The 20,782-nt window shown below is 41.7% G+C and overlaps 1 long non-coding RNA gene across 2 annotated transcripts in view; it reads right to left on the reverse strand.

Annotated features, from left to right (window-relative positions):
- The window catches only part of LOC127577658 (uncharacterized), a 73,969-nt gene extending 59,778 nt beyond the window's left edge, over window positions 1-14,191 (reverse strand). For both annotated transcript variants that reach the window (XR_007957414.1, XR_007957415.1), the window contains exon 1: window positions 13,684-14,191. This is a non-coding gene — a long non-coding RNA (uncharacterized LOC127577658). The remainder of the gene's footprint in view (window positions 1-13,683) is intronic.
- Between the last annotated feature and the right edge of the window lie 6,591 nt (window positions 14,192-20,782).

A 20,782-nucleotide genomic window follows, 5' to 3' on the forward strand; every position in this document is an offset into this window, starting at 1 on the left:
GGGAAATCACAGATGGGTGCGGGAATAATAGGGTTATAATAGTAGGTGATTTTAACCTCTTTAATATTAGACCATAAGACACAAGAGCAGAATTAGGCCCATTGCGTCTGCTCCGCCATTTGATCACAGCTGATTTATTTTTCCCTCTCAACCCTGTTCTACTGCCCTCTCCCCGTAACATTCAACGCCCTTACGAATCAAGAACCTATCAACCCCTGCTTTAAATACCGCAATGACTTGGCCTCCATAGCAGTCTGTGGCAATGAATTCCACAGATTCACCACCCTCTGGCCAAAGAAATTCCTCCTCATCTCTGTTCTAAAGGGACGTCCTTTTATTCTGAGGCTGTGCCCTCTGGTCCTAGACTCTCCCACTGCTGGAAACATCCACTCTAGCCAGGCCTTTTAGGTTTCAATGAGATCCCCCCTCATCCTTCTAAACTCTGGCAAGTACAGGCCCAGAGCCATCAAATGCTCTTCATACATTAACCCTTTCATTCCCAGGATCATTCTTGTAAACCTCCTCTGGACCCTCTCCAATGCCAGCACATTCTTCCTTAGATGTGGGGTCCAAAACTGCTCACAATACTCCAAATGTGGTCTGCTCAATGCCTTGTAAAGCCTCAGCATTACATCCTTGCATTTATATTCTAGTCTTCTCAAAATGAATGCTAACATTGCATTTGCCTTCCTTACAACCCACTCAATCTGCAAGTTAACCTTTAGGGAATCCTGCACTAGGACTCCCAAGTCCCTTTGCACCTCGATTTCTGAATTCACTCCCCATTTAGGAAATAGTCTATGCCTTTATTCCTTCTGCCAAAGTGCATGACCATACACTTCCCTACACTGTATTCCATCTGCCACTCCTTTGTCCATTCTCCCAACCTGTCCAAGTCCTTTTGTACACTCCCTGCTTCCTCAACACTACCTGCCCCTCCACCTATCTTTGTATCATTGGCAAACCTAGCCACAAAGCCCTCAATTCTGTCATCCCGATCGTTAACATATAACGTGAAAAGTAGTGGACCCAACACCGACCCAAGGAACACCACTAGTCACCAGCAGCCAACCAGAAAAGGCCCCTTTATTCCCACTCTTTTCCTTCTACCAGTCAGCCAATCTTCTATCCATGCTAGTACCTTCCCTGTAATATCATGGGCTCCTGTCTTGTTTAGCAGCCTCATGTGTGGCACCTCGTCAGAGGCCTTCTGAGAATCCAAGTAAGCAACATCCACTGACTCTCCTTTGTCTATCCTGCCTGTTACTTTCTCAAAGAATTCCAACAGGTTTGTCAGGCAAGATTTCCCCTTAAGGAAACCATGCTGACTTCGGCCTATCTTATCATGTGCTTCTAAGTACCCCAAAACTTCATCCTTAATAATGGACTCATCCTTAATAATTGACTGGGACTGCCTTATTGTTGAAGAATTAGATGGGGCAGAATTTGTTAACTGTGTCCAGGATACTTTTCTGAAGCAACATGTAGATGGCCCTAATGGAGAAGGGGCCATATTCGACCTCCTCTTTGGAAATGAGGCTAGGCAAGTGGTTGGTGGGGGAGCACTTTGGGTCCAGTGACCCTATTTCTATTAGTCATTTAAAAAGATAGGACTGGTCCTCAAGTTAAAGTCCTAAATTGGAGAAAAGCTAATTTTGATGGCATCAGACAGGAACTCTCAAAAATTGGTTGGGAGAGGCTGTTTGCAGTTAAAGGGAGGTCTGGCAAATGGGAGGCTTTTAAGTGAGATAAGAATAGTTCAGGATCAACATGTTCCTGTTAGAGTGAAGGCAAAATTAGGGAACCTTGGTTTACAAGGGATATTGAGGGCCTGGTCTAGAAAAAGGCAGTCAGTTGTAGGCAGCTGGGATCAAGCAAGTCCCTTGAGAAGTAAATGGATACAGGAGTAGACCCAAGTAATAAATTGGGAGGGCAAAAAGGGGCCATGAAATAACCCTGGCAGATAAGATAAAATAGAAACCTAAAAGATTCTACAAGTATATTAAAAGGATAGTTAGGGAGAGGTATCCTTAATGATCAATGTGTTCATCCATGTATAGAGCCACAGAAATGGGCAAGGTTTTAAATGAAAACTTTTCATCCATATTTACTGTGAAGAAGGACATGCAAGCCAGTAAGTTCAGGGGAGGGAACAGTGATATTCTGGAACACATCAACATGCTGGAGGTCCTGAAATGCATAAAGGTAGGCAAGTCCTAGGATATTATGGGAAACAAGGGAGGAGATTGCTGGGGCCCTGACAGATCTTTGTATCTTCATTAGTCACAGGTGAGGGAACAGAGGACTGGAGGATAGCTAATTTTGTGCTTTGAGAGATAAAGGCAGGGAGAAGCCAGGGAACTAGCTGGTGAGCCTTACATCAGTAGTAGGAAAGTTATTGTGGAGGGGATTCGGAGAGATAGGATTTATTTGCATTTGGAAAGGCAAGAACTGATTAGGGAGAGACAGCATGGCTTTGCGCTTGGGAAATCATGTCTTGTGAATTTCATAGAATCATAGAACAGTACAGCACAATACAGGCCCTTCGGCCCACAATGTTGTGCCGACCTTTAAACCTCGCCTAAGACTATCTAACCCCTTCGTCCCACATATCTCCCTATTTTAAATTCCTCTATATGCTTACCCAACAATCTCTTGAATTTGACCAATGTACCGACCTCCACCACCACCCCAGGCAGCGCATTCCATGCCCCAACCACTCTCTGGGTAAAAAACCTCCCTCTGATATCTCCCCTGAACTTCCCACTCATTACTTTAAAGCCATGTCCTCTTGTATTGAGCATTAGTGCCCTGGAAAAGAGGCGCCGGCTGTCTACTCTATCTACTCCTCTTAATATTTTGTGTACCTCTATCATGTCTCCTCTCATCCTCCTTCTCTCCAAAGAAGGAAGCCGTAGCTCCCTTAGTCTCTCCTCATAATGCAGACTGTCTAAACCAGGCAGCATCCTGGTAAATCTCCTCTGCACCCTTTCCAATGCTTCTACATCCTTCCTATGATGAGGCGATAGAACTAGACACAGTACTCCAAGTGTGGTCTAACCAGAGTTTTGTAGAGCTGCATCATTACCTTGCGGCTCTTAAACTCGATCCCACGACTTATGAAAGCTAACATCCCATAAACTTTCTTAACTACCCTATCCACCTGTGAGGCAACTTTCAGTGATCTGTGGATATGAACCCCCAGATCCCTCTGCTCCTCCACACTACCCAAAATGCTGCCATTAACTTTGTACTCCGCCTTGGAGTTTGTCCTTCCAAAGTGTACCATCTCACACTTCTCTGGATTGACCTCCATCTGCCACTTCTCAGCCCAGCTCTGCATCCTGTCAATATCCCTCTGCAACCCTCTACAGTCCTCCACACTATCCACAACACCACCAACCTTTGTGTTGTCTGCAAACTTGCCAACCCACCCTTCTACCCCCTCATCCAAGTCATTAATATAAATCACGAAATGTAGAGATCCCAGAACCAATCCTTGTGGGGCACTGCTAGTCACAGCCCTCCAATCTGAATGCACTCCCTCCACCACAACCCTCTGCTTTCTACATGCAAGCCAATTTTGAATCCACACGGCCAAGCTTCCCTGGATCCCATGCCCTCTGACCTTCTGAAGAAGCCTACCATGTGGAACCTTGTCAAATGCCTTACTAAAATCCATGTAGACCACATCTACTGCACTACCCTCATCAATCTGCCTGGTCACCTCCTCAAAGAATCCTATTAGGCTTGTGAGACATGATCTGCCCTTCACAAAGCCATGCTGACTGTCGCTAATCAGACCATGATTCTCTAAATGCCCATAGATCCTATCCCTAAGAATCCTTTCCAACAGCTTGCCCACCACAGACACAAGGTTCACTGGTCTATAATTCCCTGGACTATCCCTACTACCTTTTTTGAATAAGGGGACAACATTTACCACCCTCCAATCCTCCAGTACCATTCCCGTGGACAACAAGGACTCAAAGATCCTAGCCAATGGTTCAGCAATCTCCTCCCTCGCCTCGCGGAGCAGCCTGGGGAATATTCCTTCAGGCCCCAGGGACTTACCTGTCCTAATATTTTCTAACAGCTCCAACACATCCTCTCTCTTGATATCTGCATGCTCTAGAACATTAACCCTACCAACACTGTCCTCAGTGTTATCAAGGCCCCTCTGCTTGGTGAATACTGAAGGGAAGTATTCATTGAGAACCTCACCCATTTCCACAGCTTCCAGGCACATCTTCCCACCTTTGTCTCTAATCAGTCCTACCTTCACTCTCGTCATCCTTCTGCTCTTCACATAAGTGAAAAAAGCCTTGGGATTTTCCTTAACCCTACTCGCCAAAGCCTTTTCATGTCCCCTTCTTTCTCTCCTCAGCCCCTTCTCAAGTTCCTTCCTTGCTACTCTATATTCCTCATGAGCCCTATCTGATCCTTGCTGCCTACACCTTATGTATGCTGCCTTCTTCCTCCTAGCTAGTTGTTCCACCTCTCGTCACCCATGGTTCCTTCACCCTGCCATTCTTTCTCTGCCTCACCGGAACAAATTTATCCCCAACATCCTGCAAGAGATCCCTGAACAATGACCACATCTCCATAGTACATTTCCCTTCAAAAATGTCATCCCAATTAACACTCGCAAGTTCTAGCCTTATAGCCTCATAATTTGCCCTCCCCCAATTAAACATCTTTGCTCCTATCCTTGTCCATGACAATGCTAAAGGTTAGGGAGCTGTGGGGTCACTGTCCCCCAAATGCTCACCCATGAGAGATCTGTCACCTGACCCGGTTCATTACCTAATACTAGATCTAATATGACATTCCCTCTAGTCGGCCTGTCAACATACTGTGACAGGAATCCGTCCTGGACACACTTAAACTCTGCCCCGTCTAAACCTTTGGTACTAAGCAGGCGCCAATCAATATTTGGGAAGTTGAAGTCTCCCATGATAACAACCCTGTTATTCTTGCAACTTTCCAAAATCTGCCTCCCAATCTGCTCCTCAGTATCCCTGCTGCTACTGGGGGGCCTATAGAATACTCCCAGTAGAGTAACTGCTCCTTTCTTGTTTCTAACTTCCACCTATACTGACTCTAGAGAGGATCCTTCTACATTATCCACCCTTTCTGCAGCTGTAATAGTATCCCTGAACAGTAACGCCACCCCTCCTCCTCTTCTTCCCCACCCCCCACCATCCCTTTTAAAACACTGAAATCCAGGAATATTGAATATCCATTCCTGCTCTGGTGACAGCCAAGTCTCTGCAAGAGCCACAATATCATAGTTCCATGTACTTATCCAAGCTTTCAGTTCATTACCCTTATTCCTGATACTTCTCGCATTTAAGTAAATGCACTTTAGTCCATCCACCTTTCTACTTTTATACCCTGTACGCTGCTTCTTCTTCCTCAAAGCGTCTCTATATGTTGGATCTGACTTTACCCCATTTGATTAATTTTTTTTGGAAAAAATGACCAAGAGGATGCACAAGGGCATGACAGTAGACGTTGTCTACATGGACTTTGGTAAGGCCTTTGACAAGGAAGTCTCTGCATGGTAGGCTGTCTGGAAGTTAAAATACGTGATCAAAGTGAGCTAGCCAATTGGATACAAATTGGCTTGGTGGTAGAAGACAGAGGGTGATAGTGGAGAGTTGTTTTTCTGAGTGGAGGCCTGTGACCAGTGGTGTGTTGCAGGGATCAGTACAATATATATATTGTTTGCCATATATTAATGACTTGGATGAGAATGTAGGTAGCACGGTTAGAAAGTTTGCAGGTGACACCAAAATTGGTGGTATAGTGGACAGTGAAGAAGGCCCATCTAAGGTTACAACAGGATAGAGATCAACAGGGAAAGTGGGCAAGGGAACAGCCGATGGAATTTAACTTAGACAAGTGCGAAGTGGTGCACTTTGGGAAGTTAAATAAGGGCAGGACATACACAGTGAATGACAGGGCCCTGGGAAGTGTTGTTGAACAGACAGACCTTGGGGTAGAAGTACATAGTTTCCTGAAAGTGGCAACATAGGTAGATAGGGTGGTGAAGGCAGCATATGTCCTGCTTGCCTTCATCGGCCGAGGCACTAAATACAAGAGTTGGGATGCCACATACAATCATTGGTTAGGTTGCAGTTAGAGTACTGTGTGTAGTTACAGCACTGGAAAATTATAACCATGATGAACAACTAGATAATGTGGGGTTGTTTTCTTTGGAACAGAGGAAGCTGAAGGAAGACTTAATAGAAGCATAAAAAAGTTACGAAGGTCCTAGATGGAGTAATTAGCAAGGACCCATTTCCCTTAGTAGAGAAGTCAAATACTAGGGGCAGAGATCTGAAATCATTGGTAGAAGGACCATAAAAGAAATGAGGATTTTATTTTCACCTACAGCATGGTAATGATCTGGAACTCACTGCCTGAAATCATCGCATTTAAACAGCACTTTGATGTGTACATGAAGGGCTGTGACCTGCAGGGCCATGGACCAAGTGCTGGAAGGCAGAATTAGACTGAGTAGCTCTCTTCAACTGGTACAAACATGATGGAGCAAATGTACTTCTGCAATGTAAATTCTCTGAGATATTATCTTATCAGTTGAAAGGCTGTAACACTCCAATTGTACTGCACCTAACTTGGTCCTTCAAGAGCTACGTAACCCATTAACCACAGTGAATTGGAATGGGTTTATTATTGTCTCATGTACCAAGATACAGTGGAAAAACTGTTTTGCAAGCCATCCATACAGATTATTTCAAACACAAGTACATTGAGGTAGTACAAAGGAAAAGCAAATAACAGAATGCAGAATATAGTGTTATGGTTACAGAGAAAGTGCAGTGCAGGTGGAAAATAAGGTGCAAGATTGTGAGGTCAGGAGTTCATCTTTAACGTACAAGAGGTCTGTTCAAGAGAGTGAGGACCCTATAACATGATGTCCCTCTCAACCAAATATTTTTCCCCAAAATAATTTATTCAATAAATGTCAATGATCTATAATACTGAACATTCAACTCTATGTTTACAATATATACAACCCTTAAGCAAATGGTTCACAGGGTTTTAAACACAGATTCCAGCAATTATAATGTGCAATGGTGGGGTGACATTAAACTGTGGCCCTTCCCCGTGGATGTTGTGTGCTGAGGGACACGCTGAAGTTAAATGGAACTGGTGCACAAAACGGTGCTGCACAGGAACAGGCCCTTCAGCTCACAATGTCTCTGCCAAACATGATGCCAATTTAAACTAATCCCATCTGCCTGCACATGGCCCATTTCTCTCCATCCCCTGCTTGTTCATGTGCCTGTCTCTTAAATTTTGCTATTGGATCTGCTTCCACCATCTTCCTTGACAAGTGCATTCCAGGCACTCACCATTCTCTGTGTAAAAAAAACTTGCCTCACAAATCTCGTTTTAAGTTGAGTAGAGGAAAATTTAACTTATGCCCTCTGCTATTTGACATCTCCATCCTGGGAAAAAGACCATCTGTGCCCCTCATAATTTTATATATTTCTACCAGGGTCACCCCTCAGCTCTGATGCTCCAGAGAAAACAATCCAAGTTTGTCCAACCTCTCCTTGTACTCTCTAATCTAGACAACATCCTGGTGAACGTCTTTTGCACCCTCTCCAAAGCCTCCACATCCTTCTTGTAATGCGGCAACCAAAACTGCGCACAATACTCCAAATGCAGCCTAACCAAAGTTTTATACAGCTGCAAAGTAACTTGACAACTTTTATATTCAATGCCCAACTGATAAAGGCAAGTATACCATGTGCTTTCTTTACCACCCATCTACTTGTGCTGCCAGTCCTGGAACTGAGAACACGCCAGTCTGCAGCACCCAATCATGGACAACCCCTTGCACTGAGAGACTAGTGAGTTTCAGACAGACCAGAGGACAAGTTTCACTGAGGTGATGGTTCTCCAGCAACAGCTGATAGTTATTTCAGTGTGGATCCCTGCAAACTGCCCGCACAGCAGTTATAACACAGCTGTGTTATGGAGCTATTTGGGACTATCCCCTTGACATACATGGCTACATCTCTTCCCAGACCTTCATGGTTAAAATACATTCTAGGAGGTGGGAAATGATGTTCCCATTTCCAGTGGACTCATCACAAGGGCAGCATGCAGTTCAGGTACTCTGACTATACATGAAAGATCTGACAGGGAGGGTCCTTCTCACCACCAGCCAAGCAAGATATTGCTGCTTGGTTGAAAGTTCTGGTGATGAGACATTCTGCAAAATTACTTTGACAGTCTGCCTGGGTAATCATCCCACAGGATCCACTGTCTCCTTTTCCTGCAGGGGTCCGATAACATTTTATATAAAGTGGTCTTCTCTCCAAAGTATTCTACAAGGCACAGATGGTACAGCATGATTCAACTGAAACTTTTCCAGCAACATAGCCAGACCCATCTTTGCAACACTGAGGACAAGTAGACCCTCAGCATGTGGTTACACTGGGTGTTTGTATACGCCAGGTCCACACACACCTTCATTCAGCCACACACAAGAGATAGCCATCAGAATGAAAGCAATTTGGGTACATTTTTCCCCCTTTTTCTGGAGGTTTGTCCATATGCAAACCCGATCCATTTTGAGCTTCAGATAAAATGGAAAAGGTGTCAGGTGATTGCTACACTGCAGTCACTAGATATGGGCCACACCTGCAGCGAGTACAGCAAAATCAAGAACACCTTGCACCCAATGACCAGGTTTTTTCCTCCATACCAAGAGGGAATGCTGTTGCCAGGATACCTGGTTTTTCATACCCATGTGCCCTGAACTGCACTGATTGCCAGATACAGAAGTGCTGATTGAGCAAAATAGAGAGAGATAGCAGGGCAAGACCAGTTCATATCAAAGCCCCTTATCTGGTTATGTGTTAAAATGTTGTAAATTATTTGTAATTCATATGTGGAACATTCAATAAACATCATAACACGAGGAAGTTCAGTCCGTTTCCTGACAATGCCACCACTCTTCAAGCAGCAGAAGATACTTTTCTTTCCCCACTTCTCATATCCTTCCCTCTCTCCCCTTCACTAATTTACCTCCTAAACATTTCAGTGCCCCTTCCTCCCAAAACTATAGACTTCTGACATAACACAATTCTTTCTACTAATGAAATAAATGTTCTCAATGCATCTCCATGTTTTCACTTTTTATTTGTGAATTTTAATGTGAATAAATGGAATGAAGCTGAAATATTATCTGTGACCACCCCTCGAGAACATTTTCACACACAATCTCATGGGTGCATCAGCAATAGTTTGCATAGAAATCTTCACAAATGCCTACGAGCAAAGCAATCTTTTCAGCTTGTTCTCAAGTAATGGACTAAAGGATCGACCAACACAGAAGTACATTTAAATGTGTGGTAAATTCAAGTTACACTGGGGGAATAGCACTGACCAAGTGTTCAAGAATCATGAAGTGAACTGATCCAATTAAAATTTGAATTAATACTCCAAGAGTCAAACAATAAGATAACTTATTCAAATGATATATCAGAGGGAGCACTGTGTGCAATTTCAGAATCAGTTTAAACATTTTGAATTGTAATCTTAAAATTCATGTATTGATAGAAGCTTCTTACTGAATCTTGGACTGACCAAGAAATGTCAGCCCCAAAGCCTCTCTCCAAATACCTAATATATATTACAATGTTTTAGATTTTTAATAATTCATTTAACTGGAACATTTGAGATAAACTTACTCAACAAAAGATATGATAGGAATCTCATCTCACCACACCTCCATAGATCCAGAAAGGTACCAAAGATTATTTTTAATTCCTCCTTTCCATGTCTTTCTCTCCTCCTTCTCCTCTTCAACTTTCTCCAAGCCATTTTAATGTTGAGACTAGTATTATAGAATCATGTACATTTACAACACAGAAGGCAGGGACCGTGTCTGTCCACTGAAAAAGAACTTCCCAGGCTAACCCATCTTTCAACTCTTGGTTTGTAGCCTGTGTAGTCGTGGCTCTTTAAGTACTTTTTAAAATGCAGTGAGGTTTCTGCCTCTGCTGCCTTTCATTAGGTGCAGTGATTTGGGAAGGTATCTGAGGTTTTGGATCACAACTGTAATTCTATCTCAGGACAGTAGAGGGCAGTCAGCGACTGTTTCTGTCACAAATTGCAACAGGTGGACAGGGTGGTTCAGTGATTACTGACGAGGATGATGGGTGCTTGTTGGTCCAGATTTCTCAGCAAAAATACAATCATGCTGTGTGACAGCAAAATAAAAACAGTTCTACATGATGTATGCTTGAACACTCCATGAAACAATGCTTAATAAAGTAAATACAAAGAATTGTGCATCTGTGAAGTTAATTACATGAATTACATAGATGTTTGAAATATGACATTATGCACAATTGATCCTATGACAAATCTTTTAATTTATTTTCCACTGTTCTATCTTAGAAATTCAAATGCGCATTATATGCTTCATAAGAAATGGTGAGAAGAGGGAAATGGTTTGTGAGAAGGAGAATTGAATGAGAGTAGACCATATCCTGCCGGCCATTGACTTTGTAGCAACTAAGCCTTTGATTGTTAACAATTTCTCCACAATTATTTGAACCTGTGAGGACAGCCCTCCTGCCTGCCACTGCAATCTTCCACAAAATGCAAACTTCTCCTGCAACGAGTGAATGAAATCAGGATATTGCAATGTGTGCGTGGCCTGTATGTTGAAATACTATGTATTTAAGGTGTATTGGACTGATGCCATGTGTGTGAATGGTGGTATAATGTCTGGGGGCTAATACAGACATTAGCAGATGGGCTTTGTAATTGTTGCCACTGACCTTGACCAGATCTCTGAGGTCATTAAACATCTTGTGGCACTGGAACCAAGTTTGAGTCATCATTCCAGATATTCATGGGTTTTTTGATGTGTGGGAATTCCATAAGACCATAAGACATAGGAGCAGAATTAGGCCGTCCGGCCCATTGAGTCCGCTCTATCTCTCGGTCATGTCTGATTTATTTTTCCCTCTCAACCCCATTCTCCTGCCTTCTCCCCATAACCTTTGATGCCCTTACTAATCAAGAATCTATCAACATCCGCTTTAAATATACCCAATGACTTGGCCTCCACAGCTGTCTGTGGCAAAGAATTCCACAGGTTCATCACTCTCTGGCAAACGAAATTCCTCTTCACCTCAATTCTAAAGGGACGTCCTTCTATTCTGAGGCTGGAAACATCCTCTCCACATCTAGTCTATCCAGGCCTTTCAATTCCCCTCCCATCAACATTTCCTGGTCTGCACACATAAATGAACAGACTTGCCTGTGCTCCTATTGCTGTTGTGATCACTTCCTAAGCTACACAATCCAGGGATTCAGTAGGTTACCTCCTCGTTACAGAGGTATAGCGCTGAAGTCAATCACCACCAGTCCATTTCAGTGTGTGCCAAACACCTGATACTTCTCCCACTTCTTAAAATGGGTGAAGAGGGAAAAGGATGTGATTGACTGCCAAAAAGTGCAGCAGGAAGGTCAAACACTGACAGCAGCAGAACAAATAGGTGCATGTCTTCCACTCTGCACTGTTTTGGTACATGCTTTTAATTTTCGATTGAATTTCTAAATGTAGTTTGTTTATAGTTTAATGACTGAACATCATCCAAACTTCATTTCTACCAAGTTATGTCTGAGAAAACACAGGGAGCAACCCCAGGAAGTGTGCGCGTCTGGCTGTAAACTGCAGAGGTCTACAAATAATGCAAGAGATGGCATGGAGGAAAAAAAAGAGAACACGTCTTTTTTTTTGTCTTATTTTACCATGTGATCACCCTCAGGCCAATTAATGCAATGGGTACAGAGCCAATTGTTAAAGAAAAGGCTTCACAAATTCTTTTGCCATGCAAGTCGAAGTAAAACTAATACTGAATCATACAAAGGCTACACATTTGACACCATCAGCAAAATCAATAAAAAGTTAAATACTAATGAGTAGAAATTTCAAGCAGAATGGTGATGAGACACCACAAACATTTTTGTAACCAGGAGTAAAACCAGAAAATGCTGGAAACACTCAGCAGGGCGGTCAGGCAGCATCTACAGAAAGAGAAAGAGTTGACATTTCACTTAAAGACCTCTGTTTTCCTTTGCACAGCTGTTGTCTGACCTGTTGGGTTTTTCTAGCACTTTTTGGTTTTTATTTTAGGTTTCTAGCATCTGTAGATTTTTAAGAAAATTTTCATTATTTTAACCTGCACCCCCCCCCCCCCAAAAGTGAATGAACAACATGTTTTCAAATTATATAGGTTCTTTACCAACTTAGTTATTTAGTAGTTGTAAGTGCAGAGTATATAAATATTCTTAAGTTTCAGTCATATGTATTCCAGTGTGTTTGCTTCAATCTCGGAGGTAAAAAAATATCAGGATAATTATCAGGCATTCAAACTCTGCCGATAAATACAGCCAATTCAACACCACCAGTAACCAGGGAGGTATCAAATTCATCGATTATGGATTCAATAACACCAATAAAAGGACATCATGAGTAATGAAGGAATCAGAAGCATAAGCAGAGAGGATCAAAAACCATTAACGGAGGAGTTGGATAAAACAAACTAAGACTTTAAATGCAAAAACAGTGTGGAACCAGAAGCATCAATATTAAAGGAACAAGCAATCAACAGACTACTGGAGGTTGACAAAAACCACCAGTAATCAAAAATAATCAAATCCACAAATAAATGAGGAATTAGACCAGCAATGACTACAGAAATCAGAATCCCCAGCATTAAAAACAAATGAGCAATACCCAAATCCACATATAAACAGAGAAATCAGAACTAAAAGTTAGAAATGTACAATAATTGTAGCTACCAATAACACTGGAATCAACAGCACCCAAACAGTGAAATAACAAACCCTAATAATCAGAAAGCAGAACTATAAAAAATTCAGAAGTTCCATCCACAAACATAAAGGAATCATAGCCATTAAAAGTGGAGGAATCCACAGCATAAATAAGACATCTTTATTAGTCACATGGACATCGAAACACACAGTGAAATGCATCTTTTGTGTAGTGTGTTCTGGGGGCAGCCCGCAAGTGTCGTCACACTTCCGGCGCCAACATAACAGAAGAGACCAACAATTAGACTAAGAAGAAGCACCACCAATAAGTGAGGCATCAACACGAATTGAGTCATCAACAATGACAAATAATACAGGAAGAAATGCAAGCAATAATATTAAGGGCAATAATAAAGGAGAAATAAAACTCAGCATTAATGAAGGATTCGACATGAAAGGGTCAGTCTGAGCCTGATTCAACTCTCTCTACACACTCACCTTGGTGCTTCTCCTGTGACCACAATTACATTTTGCAGCCCCCTGGCTCTTTCCGTCCTGGAGCCTTCACTACCCTGACGTCCCTCGGTGGGCACAACAGCACATGGGCCTCGGGTGGCAGGTTCTGAGTCCGGCCTCCTCTAATGACCTTTAGACTGCTTACTGCTATCAAAGGCCTTTGAACTATTTTTAAATGTCTCCAATAAGATACATTTAAGGACATTTCAAAAAAGACATTTTTTTTAGTTAATTTCATTCTTATAAAACTTTGCAAAGAGTATTTAAGTGATAATAATTCACTTGAAACACTGCGACTAAGTACAGAAAAACACGCAAGCCGCTTACCTACTCCTATCCTTTAAGTCCAGGCCAGCGAGTCCATTCGAATGAGTGCGCCAGCGGGAACAGACACAGAACGAATCCACCCTGGTGCTCAGGACTTTGGTGCTCCAGCCCGGACCCAGTGCTGACGCGGGAGGTCGCTGGTCTCCACCTTGTAAAGCGCACCGAGGAAGATGGCTCATGAGTTGCAGTTTACGGCAGAACTGCTGGCAAAACGTAAGCAGGGTTAGTGGCATTCAAAATCAGCGGACAACGGAGGGCTCAAAGAACAAATGGATGGTGGTGGTGGTGGTGATACCAGATGAAAGGAGAGGAGACAAAGTCAAACAGCCAATAATACTTGGCTGTGGTGTGGTGGAAGACGCTGATGTGTGAGCCCGAAGTAGCAGCAAGTTCTAACACCATATGGAGGTTGGAAGATCCACTGGTTTTGGGCTCACTTTGGCTGACTGACGCCTCCCTGCGGCAACTCCACCAGCCTTGTCCTGACTTCTCTCGGCTGAGTGTTTATGGGCCGACTTCTCCCCCTTGCCATGACCTTGCCGCTGTATCAGAACTTTGACCTTGCTCTTGGTCGCTGCCATTTCTTCAGTTCACCATGTAGCATAGCTTTCAGCAAATGATCTCGTGGCATGGGCTCCATGTGACCCAACCAGCAAAGCCTGCGAGTGTTCAGCTTTTTCTGCACTGACACGTTTGCCAAAGGTGACAGAGTGTTTGCTGATTTTTGTATCAAGTAAGAGTTGAGCAGAAATAGCAAAGTTAACCAAAACTTTATGAATGAGGTGGACTTTGGAAGATATGTTGGTCCCTTATGTTTTCTTATGTTTATTGATTGCCTTGCAAATCAGAAAATTTATCATCTGCAATTCATTAGATGAGTTAGAGACAAATGAAGTGTGAGGAGAGCAGTTGAAGAATGATGGGCTGGATGGCATGTTCTTTTGCTCTGAAATAATTTGATGTGGAAAAAGCTGTGATCCATCTTCAATTCATACACCATCATTTCCAAAACCTTACATAGAGAAGGAGCCAAAGCCATTGGACACCAAGATGCAAGATTCAACAGTAAATAGCAGAAGGAACAAAACTGTTAACAATAGAGGAATCAAATCCACCAGTAATAAAGGATTCACAGTAAAGCAATGGAACTATTGGAAGCAGCAATCATAGAGCAACAATTCAGGGATCAATATCACCAACAATGGCAAAGAAGGATCAAAATCTATGGCAGAGGAATCAACACTGCCAGTGAGAACTCATTCTTACTATTTACAGAGGAATCACTGCCAATAATAGGTTTGGGAGCACTGATAGTAGAGTAAGCAACACCAACAAAAGGGCCAGAAACAGCAGTTTGTATCAACAAACTGAATTAAAGCATCAGCAATACTAGAATGAATGTTATTAAGATTCCACGTTACTAAATTATTCCACCACTTCAGTTGCAATAATAGATGCATGGGTCTCGCCAACAATGGAGGAATTATTGCCAATATCAGTGGATGTAACAAAACCAAAAGATGTATCAACAGCATCAAAAGCAAAGGAGATAACATTGCCAATTATAGACCAGACAACAATGCCAATAAAACAGCACCAATAAATAATGAAGTGATATTCATTATTTATAATATCTGATGTTACTACCAGCAGTACTAGAATCAGAAATACCAACAATAGAGGATTTGATGCAGCTGGTAAAAGTATCAACATAAGGAGACAAAATGACCAATTGTAGGTGAGTCAACATCTCCGATAACAAAGGAGTCAGCATAAAGAAACCAACAAAAATAAACACTATCAAAGACAAATTTAGATCATCAGTAGAAAAAGAATAAACCTAGCAATAAGACGATTCAACATGGTGTCTAATGGCTTTGGCTCCTTCTTCTCAAAGCTGGATTTAACCCCACCATTAATGGTCAAATTAACATCATCATAACAGAGGAACCAGAATCACCAATGACAGAGGGTTCAAAATAATCAATAATGTTGATTCAAAACAATTAAATGCAAGTAATCCAATATTATCAATGGGGATTCAAAGGTACAGAGAGAACAGCATCATTGATCATAAAAACAATAAGAAAGGGGAAAAGAATCTCAATAGTAATAGTGGCATTAATAAATAAAAGTCAAAACCAATAATATGGAATCAAAATTAGAAAAATTAAATCCACTAGTGGAAGAGATTATGGACCAATAATGACATAAGAATCCATCAAAAATAAAAGGGTGAATAACAGAAAACTATCTGTGACTAGCACTAGAGAAGACATCGCCAATAGAGGAATAATAATCATGAACATTAAAAGCATTAACATCATCAATAATAATGGTGTCAATATTGCCACTACTCTTGCAGAAACCAGCATCACCAAAAAAACATGAAACAAACCAGTAATAATAGAGGAGGTACCACCAGCAACAATAGAAAATAAAAATCCACAAATAATTAAGCAATAAAAATTCAATGAAATCTGCTTGTTATTTTTTAATAATGCTGCAATGAGTATTATTAATTGATGAAGTACAAACAATATTCAACTTCACCAATAATGGAGAATTATCATCAAAAGAATGCTGAAAATACCATTGACAATAAAGGAGGAATCAAGACATAATACTGGAGAAATCAACATCATAAGAAGAATTAACAGAGAATGCACAATCAAAAATAACTCCTCTCCAAAATTAGAGTCCGAACTATTGTCAATAGAAGGATCCATATTATAATAGAAGCAATAGCACCAATATGAGAGGCACCACCTCATGCACTGAACATGGTAATGAACATCACTAGCATGGAGGAAAGAAAGCAAACAATAATTGTCAACATCCTCAATAACAGTCAATGAACATCACTGAAAACAGATGAATAATATTATCGATAGGAGATAAAAAATGATCAAAGAGCAATCAGAACCAATAACAATAAATAAATGAACAAAAGCAATTAGAAATCACCACATGCAGTAGCAAAAAATCAGTGTCTCCACTAATCAGGGATACAAATAAGCATCAATAAAGGAATCATTGTCACCAGTTACGGAAGTCCCCAATCCTTGAGAGTCAGAACCACAGGTCATTAAAAAAAATCTTCAGTAGTAATGGTATCAATCTCTCCATGAAGAAGAAGAGTCCCCCAATGCTGAAAGAGGATTGGAAACTGCCTTTGATAGAGAGATTGTGACCAGCAAAATAGAGAAATTCACCAATAATTATAGATGGTGAAGGAATTGATAACACCATGAGAAAAACAGACTGACTACCAATAATAGAAGATTCACCACCCATAACAGTAAGACTTAAAACCACCAATAATAAAGGAACCAAAACTACCAAGAACAGAGAAATTAATATCAAAAACAATGTCACCTGTCCGTGAGGAATCAACAGTAAAAAGAGGAATCCAAACTATCAGTAAAAGGGGATGTGCCATCACTGAGAAAATACACATCAAAATCACCATTAATCAATTCAGAATCAGGTTTATTATCACTGACATATGTCGTGAAATTTGTTGTTTTGCAGTACAGTGCAAGACATAAAGACATAAAAATTACTATAAGTTACAAAAATAAAAAAAAGTGCAAAAGAGGAATAATGAAGTAGTGTTCATGGGTTCGTGGACCGTTCAGAAATCTGATGGCGGAGGGGAAGAAGCTGTTCCTGAAACATTGAGTGTGGGTCTTCAGGCTCCTGTACCTCCTCCCCAATGGTAGTAATGTGAAGAGGGCATGTCCCTGGTGGTTAGGGTCCTTAATGATGGATGCCGCCTTCTTGAGGCACCGCCTCTTGAAGAAGTCCTCGATGGCGGGAAGGGTTGTGCCCGTGATGGAGCTGGCTGAATCTACAACCCTCTGCAGCCTCTTTTGATCCTGCACATTGGAGCCTCCATATCAGGTGGTGATGCAACAGGTCAGAATGCTCTCCACCGTACATCTGTGGAAATTTACAAGAGTCTTTGGTGACATACCAAATCGCTTCAAACTCCTAATGAAGTAGAGTCGTTGCCATGCCTTCTTCGTGATTGCATCAATGTGTTGGGCCCCAAGATTAATCCTCTGAGATGTTGACACCCAGGAACTTGAAGCTGTTCACCCTTTCCACTGCTGACCCCTCAATGAGGACTGGTGTGTTTTCTCGCGAATTCCTTTTCCTGAAGTCCACAATCAATTCCTTGGTCTTGCTGACATTGAGTGCAAGGTGGCTGTTGTGAGACCACTCAACCAGCTGATCTATCTCACTCCTGTACGCCTCCTCATTGCCGTCTGAAATTCTGCCAGCAACAGTGATGTCATCAGCGAATTCACACAACTAACCCCACCAACTGTAGGAATAACTAAACATAATAAAAAATCAACATAATTTATCGCAAAGTTGTTAACATCTCCAATAACAATAGAAGCAGAAGCACCAATAATAATTCACACAATCAATAATTTATTAATCAACATTACTGGTAATAAAGACTAATATCACCATAATAATGTAAGATTTCTTTATTAGTCACATGTACATGGAAACACACAGTGAAATGCATCTTTGCGAAGAATGTTCTGGGAGGCAGCCCACAAGTGTTGCCACGCTTCTGACACCAACATAGGATGCCCACAACTTCCTAACCTGTACGTCTTTGGAATGTGGGAGGAAATTGGAGAGCTGAATTAGCATCACTCATAGCAAAGAAATCAAGGTTAACAGTAATAGAATGATGAAATCTAGTGATAGTAGACTGATGGAAACTACTTTATCAGAATAGCAGAATTAAAAACACTAGTAATAAGGATTCACCATGTACAACGATACTGGAATCATCAACAGCATAGGACAACATTGGATAAACAAAGGATGCACATCACAGAAACTGTCCATATGATCCTCTAGTCTATGCCAACATTTATGCTCCACTCAAGCATCATTGCATCTTTCTTCAGCTATATCTATTAATGTAATCTTCTGTTCTCTTCTTCCTCACTAGCATGCCCAAGCTCCCACATCTAAGTTGTTCAACCACTCTCTGTGGTAGAAAGTTTCTCATTTCTACTGAATTCCCATTTGGATTTCTTGGTGGATACCTCGTATTAATAACCTCTAGTTATCTCCTACTCACTCATCCTTTCCTGATAATATACCCAACACTTCAGATACCATCCTGTTATCCTTTGTGTGCTCTTCATTATCTCTATATCCTTTAAATGAAATGGAGACCAGAACTGTATGCAGTACTTTAAGTGTGGAAGAATGAAGGTTCATTATAGATATACCATATCTCCTTTCCAATTCTATCCTTCCAGAAAAATAGCCCTGGAGCTTGGTTTGCTTTCTCACTTAACATAGGTTTGCTAACCTAAGGCACAACCTTTAGCCTACTTGTGCTCTGAAACATGCATTGCACAACCACATCTAGACTCACACCTTCCAAGTAACAAGTGACCTCTTTACCAAAATGTACTATCTCACATATATCCATGTTATTCTTCATGTTACAATTACTTGTCCATTCAGCAGGCTTATTAACATTCTCCTCAGCACTGACTATCTTCCAACCCCTACCTGCCACCCCCCACCCCCACCCCCATCCTACCCAATTTGGACTCAACTGCAAATTTAGAAAATATATCATTGATTCCAGAGTCAAAGTCATTAATGTAAATTGTGAACACCAGTGGTCCTTGCACTCATCCCTGGGGAATACCACCACCCACATTTTTCTACTGCTGATAACTACTCTCTATGCTCACTCTCTGGTTTCTGTCCTGAACCCAGCTAGCAATCCATTCTGATACTTACTCCCTGGCTCCATGTTCTCTTACATTCATTCGAATATTATGCAAGACTTTATTAAAGTCCTTTTGAAAATCTAGACCACTGTCTACTCCCTTGTTGCCTCCTCAAAAATTCAGTAAGGTTGGAGAAATAACTTTTCCTTTCTGAAATCATGCTATCATTACTATACTCTTTGTTTCTAAATGTTCTTCCATTCTATCTTTTAATAGGAATGCCATTATTTTTCCTACTGCCAATGTTAACCCAATTCATCTACACTTCCCTGAACATGTTCTAGCTCCCATCCGAAACATGGATGTTATATTTGCTCTTCATCAATCCTCTGGCACTCCACCTTTTGCGAAGGAATTATTAAATATATGAAATAATACCTCTGCTATCTCCTTCCTGGATTCTTTTAAAATAATACATTGAATCAATATCATCAGTAAAATAATAATAAAATCACTGATGATAGTAATTGCACCACTATCAACAATAGATGAAGCACCTTAACAAAAATAGAGGTATCAATACCACCAATAACAGAATATACAATGTCACCAAGAGTGGAGGAATCAGTGCCAATTTTTTGGATTTAAAAAGTAGACTTTATTCATGATAAAAAAAATATACAAAGGAAGAAACAGTGCAAAAAAACTTCACATTCATAGTCATTACAGTCAGTAATGTAAACTTTAAAACAAACACAAACAATGCACCATTGCTACTCACATGACTCCAGAAGGTGATACCCTTTCATTATTCGAGGGTTTTCCCCCACGCAACTCTGCCCCCCTCCCCCTCCCCTACGTGTGATAGCGGAGTGAGCCCAGACTGTGGTCCTTCCCCACAGAGCCTTGGCATTGGCTGCACTGAGCTTCGGTACATCCCTCAGCATATACTCCTGCAGGCTGGATTGTGCCAGTCTGCAGCATTCCCTCACAGACATCTCACTGTGCTGGAAGACCAACAAGTTTCGGGCAGACCAAAGGGCATCCTTCACCGAGTTGATGACCTTCCAGCAGCACCCAATGTCTGGCTCGGTGTGTGTCCTGGCAAACAACCCGTAGATCAGAGAGTCCTCTGTCACACAGCTGCTGGGGATGAACCAGGACATGGACCCTTGCATCCGTCTCCACACCCTCTCAGCAAATCCACAATCTGCAAAGAGGTGGGTGACCATTTCTTCCCCACCACAGCTGTCCCGTGGGCAGCGTGCATTGGGGGGTGATATGTTGTCTGTAGAGGGAAGTTCTGACTGGGAGGGCCCCCTCACCGCCAGCCAAGTGAGGTCTTGGTGCTTGTTGGTCACATCTGGCGATGA

The sequence above is a fragment of the Pristis pectinata genome, chromosome 14 (genome assembly GCF_009764475.1).
Source record: "Pristis pectinata isolate sPriPec2 chromosome 14, sPriPec2.1.pri, whole genome shotgun sequence".
Classification (NCBI taxonomy): Eukaryota; Metazoa; Chordata; class Chondrichthyes; order Rhinopristiformes; family Pristidae; genus Pristis; species Pristis pectinata.